General features: G+C 40.0%; 1 pseudogene; it reads right to left on the reverse strand.

The window, feature by feature from the left end:
- Nucleotides 1-554: 554 nt before the first annotated feature.
- On the reverse strand, nucleotides 555-639 carry LOC116624506 (annotated as a pseudogene).
- Between the last annotated feature and the right edge of the window lie 6,935 nt (nucleotides 640-7,574).

Genomic DNA, 7,574 nt, shown 5'->3' on the forward strand with positions numbered 1-7,574 from the left:
TGATGGACTCCTGTCTCACATTGAGGTCTTTCAACCATTTGGAGTCTACTTTGTGTGTGGTGTAAGGAAATGGTCCAGATTCATTCTTCTGCGTGTGGCTGTCCAATTTTCCCAACATCATTTGTTGAAGAGACTGTCTTTTTTCCATTGGACATTCTTTCCTGCTTTGTCGAAGATTAGTTGACCATAGAGTTGAAGGTCCATTTCTGGGCTCTCTATTCTGTTCCATTGATCTATGTGTCTGTTTTTGTGCCAGTACCATACTGTCTTGATGATGACAGCTTTGTAATAGAGCTGGAAGTCCGGAATTGTGATGCCACCAGCTTTGTTTTTCTTTTTCAACATTCCTCTGGCTATTCGGGGTCTTTTCTGGTTCCATACAAATTTTAGGATTATTTGTTCCATTTCTTTGTAAAAAGTGGATGGTATGTTGATGGGGATTGCATTGAATGTGTAGATTGCTCTAGGTAGCATTGACATCGTCACAATATTTGTTCTTCCAATCCATGAGCATGGAATGTTTTTCTGTTTCTTTGTGTCTTCCTCAATTTCTTTCATGAGTATTTTATAGTTTTCTATTAGCAATAATCACGCCTCAGATAAACCTCATTGGCTACGATACTGCCACTGCACAAAGCTATTTTATAGTTTTCTGAGTAGAGATCCTTTGCCTCTTTGGTTAGATTTATTCCTAGGTATCTTATGGTTTTGGGTGCAATTGTAAATGGGATCAACTCCTTAATTTCTCTTTCTTCTGTCTTGTTGTTGGTGTATAGGGATGCCACTGATTTCTGTGCATTGATTTTATATCCTGCCACTTTACTGAATTCCTGTATGAGGTCTAGGAGTTTTGGGGTGGAGTCTTTAGGGTTTTCCACATAAAGTATCATATCATCTGCAAAGAGTGAGTTTGACTTCTTCTTTGATGATTCAGATGTCTTTGATTTCTTTTTGTTGTCTGATTGCTGTGGCTAGGACTTGTAATACTATGTTGAATAGCAGTGGTGATAGTGGACATCCCTGCTGCATTCCTGACCTTAGGGGGAAAGCTCTCAGTTTTTCCCCAGTAAGAATGATATTCGCTTTGGGTTTTTCATAGATGGCTTTTATGATATTGAGGTATGTACCCTCTATCCCTATACTCTGAAGAGTTGTGATCAAGAAAGGATGCTGTACTTTGTCAAATGCTTTTTCTGCATCTATTGAGAGGATCGTATGATTCTTGTTCTTTCTTTTCTTAATGTAGTGTATCACGTTGATTGTTCTGCGGATGTTGAACCAACCTTGCAGCCCAGGGAATCCCACTTGGTCGTGGTGAATAATCCTTTTAATGTACTGTAGGATCCTACTGGCTAGTATTTTGGTGAGAATTTTTGCATTCATGTTCATCAAGGATATTGGTCTGTAATTCTCCTTTTTGATGGGGTCTTTGTCTGGTTTTGGGATCAAGGTAATGGTGGCCTCATAAAATGAGTTTGGAAGTTTTCCTTCCATTTCTATTTTTTGGAACAGTTTCAGAAGAATAGGTATTAATTCTTCTTGAAATGTTTGGTAGAATTCCCCTGGGAAGCCATCTGGCCCCGGGCTGTTGTTTGTTGGGAGATTTTTGATGACTGCTTCAATTTCCTTAGTGGTTATAGGTCTGTTCAGGTTTTCTATTTCTTCCTGGTTCAGTTTTGGCAGTTGATACATCTCTAGGAATGCATCCATTTCTTCCAGGTTACCTAATTTGCTGGCATAGAGTTGCTCATAATATGTTCTGAGAATTGTTTGTATTTCTTTGGTGTTGGTGGTGATCTCTCCTCTTTCATTCATGATTTTGTTGATTTGGGTGATTTCTCTTTTCTTTTTGATAAGTCTGGCCAAGGGTTTATCAATCTTGTTAATTTTTTGTTAATTTGTTCTACTGTTCTTTTGGTTTCTATTTCATTGATTTCTGCTCTGATCTTTATTATTTCTCTTCTCCTGCTGGGTTTAGGCTTTATTTGCTGTTCTTTCTCCAGCTCCTTTAGGTGTAGGGTTAGGTTGTGTACTTGAGACCTTTCTTGTTTCTTGAGAAAGGCTTGTATTGCTATATACTTTCCTCTTAGGACTGCCTTTGCTGCATCCCAAAGATTTTGAACAGTTGTGTTTTCATTTTCATTGGTTTCCATGAATTCTTTAAATTCTTCTTTAATTTCCTAGTTGACCCATTCATTCTTTAGTAGGATGCTCTTTATCCTCCATGTATTTGAGTTCTTTCCGACTTTCCTCTTGTGATTGAGTTCTAGTTTCAAAGCATTGTGGTCTGAAAATATGCAGGGAATGATCCCAATCTTTTGGTACCGGTTGAGACCTGATTTATGACCTAGGATGTGATCGATTCTGGAGAATGTTCCATGGGCACTAGACAAGAATGTGTATTCCATTGCTTTGGGATGGAATGTTCTGAATTTGTCTGTGAAGTCCATTTGGTCCAGTGTGTCATTAAAGTCTTTATTTCCTTGTTGATCTTTTGCTTAGATGATCTGTCCATTTCAGTGATGGGGGTGTTAAAGTCCCCCACTATTACTGTATTGTTGTCAATGTGTTTCTTTGCTTTTGTTATTAATTGGCTTATATAATTGGCTGCTCCCATGTTAGGGGCATAGATATTTACAATTGTTAGATCTTCTTGTTGGATAGACCCTTTAAGTAGGATACAGTATCCTTCCTCATTTCTTATTACAGTCTTTGGTTTAAAATCTAATTTGTCTGCTATAAGGATTGCCACCCCAGCTTTCTTTTGGAGTCCATTAACATGGTAAATAGTTTTCCACCCCCTCACTTTCAATCTGGGTATGTCTTTGGTTCTAAAATGAGTCTCTTGCAGACAGCATATCAATGGGTCTTGTTTTATAACCCAATCTGATAGCCTGAGTCTTTTGATTGGGGCATTTAGCCCATTTATATTCAGGGTAACTATTGAAAGATATGAATTTAGTGCCATTTTATTGCCTGTAATGTGACTGTTACTGTATATTGTCTGTGTTCCTTTCTGGTCTATGTTGCTTTTAGGCTCTCTCTTTGCTTAGAGGACCCCTTTCAAGATTTCTTGTAGGGCTGGTTTCGTGTTTGCAAATTCCTTTAGTTTTTGTTTGTTCTGGAAGCTTTTTATCTCTCCTTCTATTTTCATTGACAGCCTAGATGCATATAGCATTCTTGGCTGCATATTTTTCTTATTTAGTGCTCTGAATATATCCTGCCAGTCCTTTCTGGCCTGCCAGGTCTCTGTGGATAGGTCTGTTGCCAATCTAATGTTTCTACCATGGTAGGTTACATATCTCTTCTCCCAAGCTGCTTTCAGGATTTTCTCTTTCTCTGAGACTCATAAGTTTTACTATTAGATGTTGGGGTGTTGACCTATTTTTATTGATTTTGACATGGGTTCTCTGTGCCTCCTGGATTTTGATGCCTGTTTCCTTCCCCAAATTAGGGACATTCTCTGCTATAATTTGCTCCAATATACCTTCTGCCCCTCTCTTTCTTTCTTCTTCTTCTGGGATCCCAATTATTCTAATGTTGTTTCATCTCATGGTATCACTTATCTCTCAAATTCTGCCTTCGTGATCCAGTAGTTGTTTATCTCTCTTTTTCTCAGCTTCTTTATTTTCCATCATTTGGTCTTCTATCTCACTGATTCTTTCTTCTGCCTCATTTATCCTATCAGGTAGTGCCCCCATTTTTGATTGCACCTCATTAATAGCCTTTTTGATTTCGACTTGGTTAGATTTTAGTTCTTTTACTTCTCCAGAAAGGGTTTCTTTAATAACTTCCATGCTTTTGTCAAGCCCAGCTAGTATCTTTAAAGTGATGATTCTGAACTCTAGATCTGACATTGTACTAATGTCCATATTGAGTGACTCCCTGGCATTCAGTACTACCTCTTGTTCTTTTTTTTGAGGTGATTTTTTCTATCTTGTCATTTTGTCCAGAGGAGAATAGATGAATGAGAGAACAAAATGCTAACAGGGTAACAACATCCCCAGAAAATATACTGTAAACAAATCAGAAGAGACCTGAAGCTGGGGGAAAAGAAAGGGAAAGAAAGAAAAAAGAAAAAGAAAAAAAAAAAGATAAAGATAAAAACAAACAAAAACAGAACAAAACAAAACAAAAAAAACAGAATATGATCAAATATGATCAGGCTGGTGCATAGATCTGTGCCACACACTAGATTTTGGGTGTATTTTGGTCTGTTAGAAGAAAGTGCCTCTCAAAATTTTAAAGAAAGAAAAACATATAACTACAAAATAAGCATTGATATGATGAAGGGATGGAATATGACTGTAAAGATGAAAATTATAAAAAAAATTATAAAAGAAATTGATAAGAAGTTGTTTTTTATTTATTTATTGAGAGAGAGAATGATAGAGAGCATGAGAGGGTGGAGGGTCAGAGGGAGAAGCAGACTCCCTGTTGAGAAGGGAGCCTGATGCGGGACTCGATCCTGGGACTCCAGGATCATGACCTGAGCCGAAGGCAGTTGCTTAACCAACTGAGCCACCCAGGCGCCCAAGAAGTTGTTTTAAAAAAGAAAGAAGGGGATTTAAAAAAAAAAAAAGAAAAAAAAAGGGAAAGAATGTGATCAGGCAGGAGAGTAGAACAAAGCCATACACTAGAGATTTAGGGTATATTTTGATCTGTTAGAAGAAACTATCTCAAAATTTTAAAGAGAGAATAACTTATATACATATGACAAAAATAAGGGTAACTACTATGAAGGGATAGAATATGACTCTAAAAATGAAAAATAAAAATGTTCTTTAAAAAGGTATTGATAAGATATTGATTGAAAAAGGGAAAAAGAAAAATTAAAGATTTTATTTATTTATTTGAGAGAGAGAATGAGAGACAGAGAGCATGAGAGGGAGGAGGGTCAGAGGGAGAAGCAGACTCCCTGCCGAGCAGGGAGCCCGATGCGGGACTCGATCCCGGGACTCCAGGATCATGACCCGAGCTGAAGGCAGTCGCTTAACCAACTGAGCCACCCAGGCGCCCGGGAAAAAGAAAAATTAAAAAAAATTAAAAAAAATTAACTTTGAAAGACTAAAGAATTATGGTAAAAAAGTCATGGATTCTATGCGCAGTATTCCCCTAGCACTGGAATTCTGCCGTTCTCATTGATCGGTAAACTTCGCCTTGGCTGGCTGTTCTCGCTGATCTTCTGGGGGAGGGGCCTGTTGCCATGGTTCCCAGATGTCTCTGCCAGAGATGGAATTGCCCCGCCCTTGCCCTGTCCGGGCTAAGTAATCTGCTCAGGTTTGCTCTAAGGAGCTTTTGTTCCCTGCAAACTTTCCGTACAGCTTTAGAGGACAAGAGTGAAAATGGCAGCCTCCCAATCTCTGCCCCGGAGGAGCCAAGAACTTGGGGCCCCACTCCTCAGTGCGCCCCAGAGAAAAGCTGTCAATCACTTCCATCTCCCCGGTCTCTGGCCGAACTCCGTGCTTACCCGGCCTGTGACTGAGTGTTTCTATCTCTGGCACCCGACCGGGTGTGGAGTCTCCAAACCCAGCAGATCCCTGCGGTGCGCTCCCGCGCAACTCCTCCAAGGGGAGGAAGGGGAGTCTCCCTGGATCTGCCACTTCTTGGGTCCCTGCTGAAGGAGCAGTGGCCTGACTGTGCTGCAGATCACGGTTCATGGCAACCCCTAGCTGAGAGCCCGCGCCTCAGCTCCGTCTCTGCAGCCGGCTTCCCTGCTCTGATCCCTGGGAGCTCTGCCACACTCAGGCACCTCTGGTCTTTCTGTGACCCTGAGGGTCCTGAGACCACACTGTCCCATGGTGCTTCACTTCCCGCTTAGCCACTGGAGCCACGTCCCTCAGCGGAGCCGACTTCTAAAAGTTCCGATTTTGTGCTCTGTGGCTCTATCACTTGCCAGCAGCGGCCGAAGGAAGCCCCCTCCCCCGCTGTCTATCTTCCCAAATATCGCCTCGGATTCACTTCTCCACATGCCCTACCTTCCAGAAAGTGGTCGCTTTTCTGTTCAGAGAGTTGTTGCTATTCTTTTCTTCGATCTCCTGTTGAGTTTGTAGGTGTTCAGAATGGTTTGATCCCTATCCAGCTGAATTCCTGGGACCAGATGAAATCCAGGTCTCCTACTCCTCCGCCATCTTGCTCCCGAATCCAGGATTTATTTTAAAATAAGAACAGAACAATCAATATTGTAGCAATGCTATCACCATCAATAGGGGACAGGGGGAAGGGGTAAAATGACTTGAAGGTTATAAAGCTGGTAAACCTGGATGGTATTCAGGTGACTGAAAATAGTGGAGGAAAGTTCAGTGCAGAGATGGAGATAGAGAGTTTTGGGACTGACTTTCATTAGAGTGACATTTAAGATGTTGTATTTGTATAAGATTATTAAATGGGAGCGTTCAGAGTTAAGGAATAATGGTTCTTATATTCAGGAGGAAGACAAAGAGGAAATAATAGATGGTGCAGAAAATAAAAATCATTGCTTTATTTCCCCAAGGACAAAAGAAATGTCTTTTTGAAAGAGAATCAATATGGACCCTCAGTTTTTTGTTTCTTGTTATTTTGTTTTTTTTGCTTTGTTTTGTTTTGATTTTTTAGAGAGAGAGAGCACATGAGCCAGGGGTGGGAGGGGCTGAGGGAGAAGGAAAGCATCCTCAAGCGGATTTCCAACTGAGGAAGAAGCCCGATGCAGGGCTTGATCCTAGGACTCTGAGACCACGACCTGAGCCAGAATCAAGAGTTGGATACTCAACTGACTGAGCCAGTTTATACTCATACTAAAGATCATTTATAGGGAGATTAGCTTTTGGGTAGAGTAACTGGTATACAATTATTAAAGCATTTTGAAATCTAAGATCAAAACAAAAGGAGTAGTGATCTCCTAGGAAACATGATAAAGTCCGTGAGGGTGTAGGATTTGGAATTAGAAAGTCCTAGGATTGAATCCTGGTTCCTTCACTTAAGTACTTGGGCTAGTTGCTGAATAATAGAAGCCTTATTTTTCCTTATCTATACTGCCCATTTCCTAGAGTTATTTTCAGATTTATATAAAATCACACATAAGATGCATCTAGTATACTGACACACAGTGTGCTTTCAAAAATATTTTTTTAAAGAACAGAATAACTTCAAAGAGCATTTTCCAAGGGCTGTTATTGACACATTTGTTATATAATCTTAACATCCACATTTATCAAGCAATTTATATTTGGATATAATAGAAATAGATCTGACTGATATTTTCAAATTACCAGTAAAACAGTCCTGCTGTGTAGCTATTACATAAAATGTGACTGTGTATTTTCTGGTATGCAAATATTTCTGTTTCTATTCCTTCCCTATGAGGCTATAATACTTTTATAGTCAAGGCCTATAATCCAATAGGAATGTGGAAAGGGGCGCCTGGGTGGTTCAGTCGTTAAGCCTTCAGTTCATGATCCCAGGGTCCCAGGATCGAGTCCCACATTGGGCTCCCTGCTCCTCAGGAAGCCTGCTTCTCCCACTCCCCCTGCTTGTGTCTCTGTCAAATAAATAAATAAAATCTTAAAAAAAAAAAAAAAAAAAGGAACATGGAAGCA

The sequence above is a fragment of the Phoca vitulina genome, unplaced genomic scaffold (genome assembly GCF_004348235.1).
Source record: "Phoca vitulina isolate PV1807 unplaced genomic scaffold, GSC_HSeal_1.0 scaffold67, whole genome shotgun sequence".
Taxonomy (NCBI): Eukaryota; Metazoa; Chordata; class Mammalia; order Carnivora; family Phocidae; genus Phoca; species Phoca vitulina.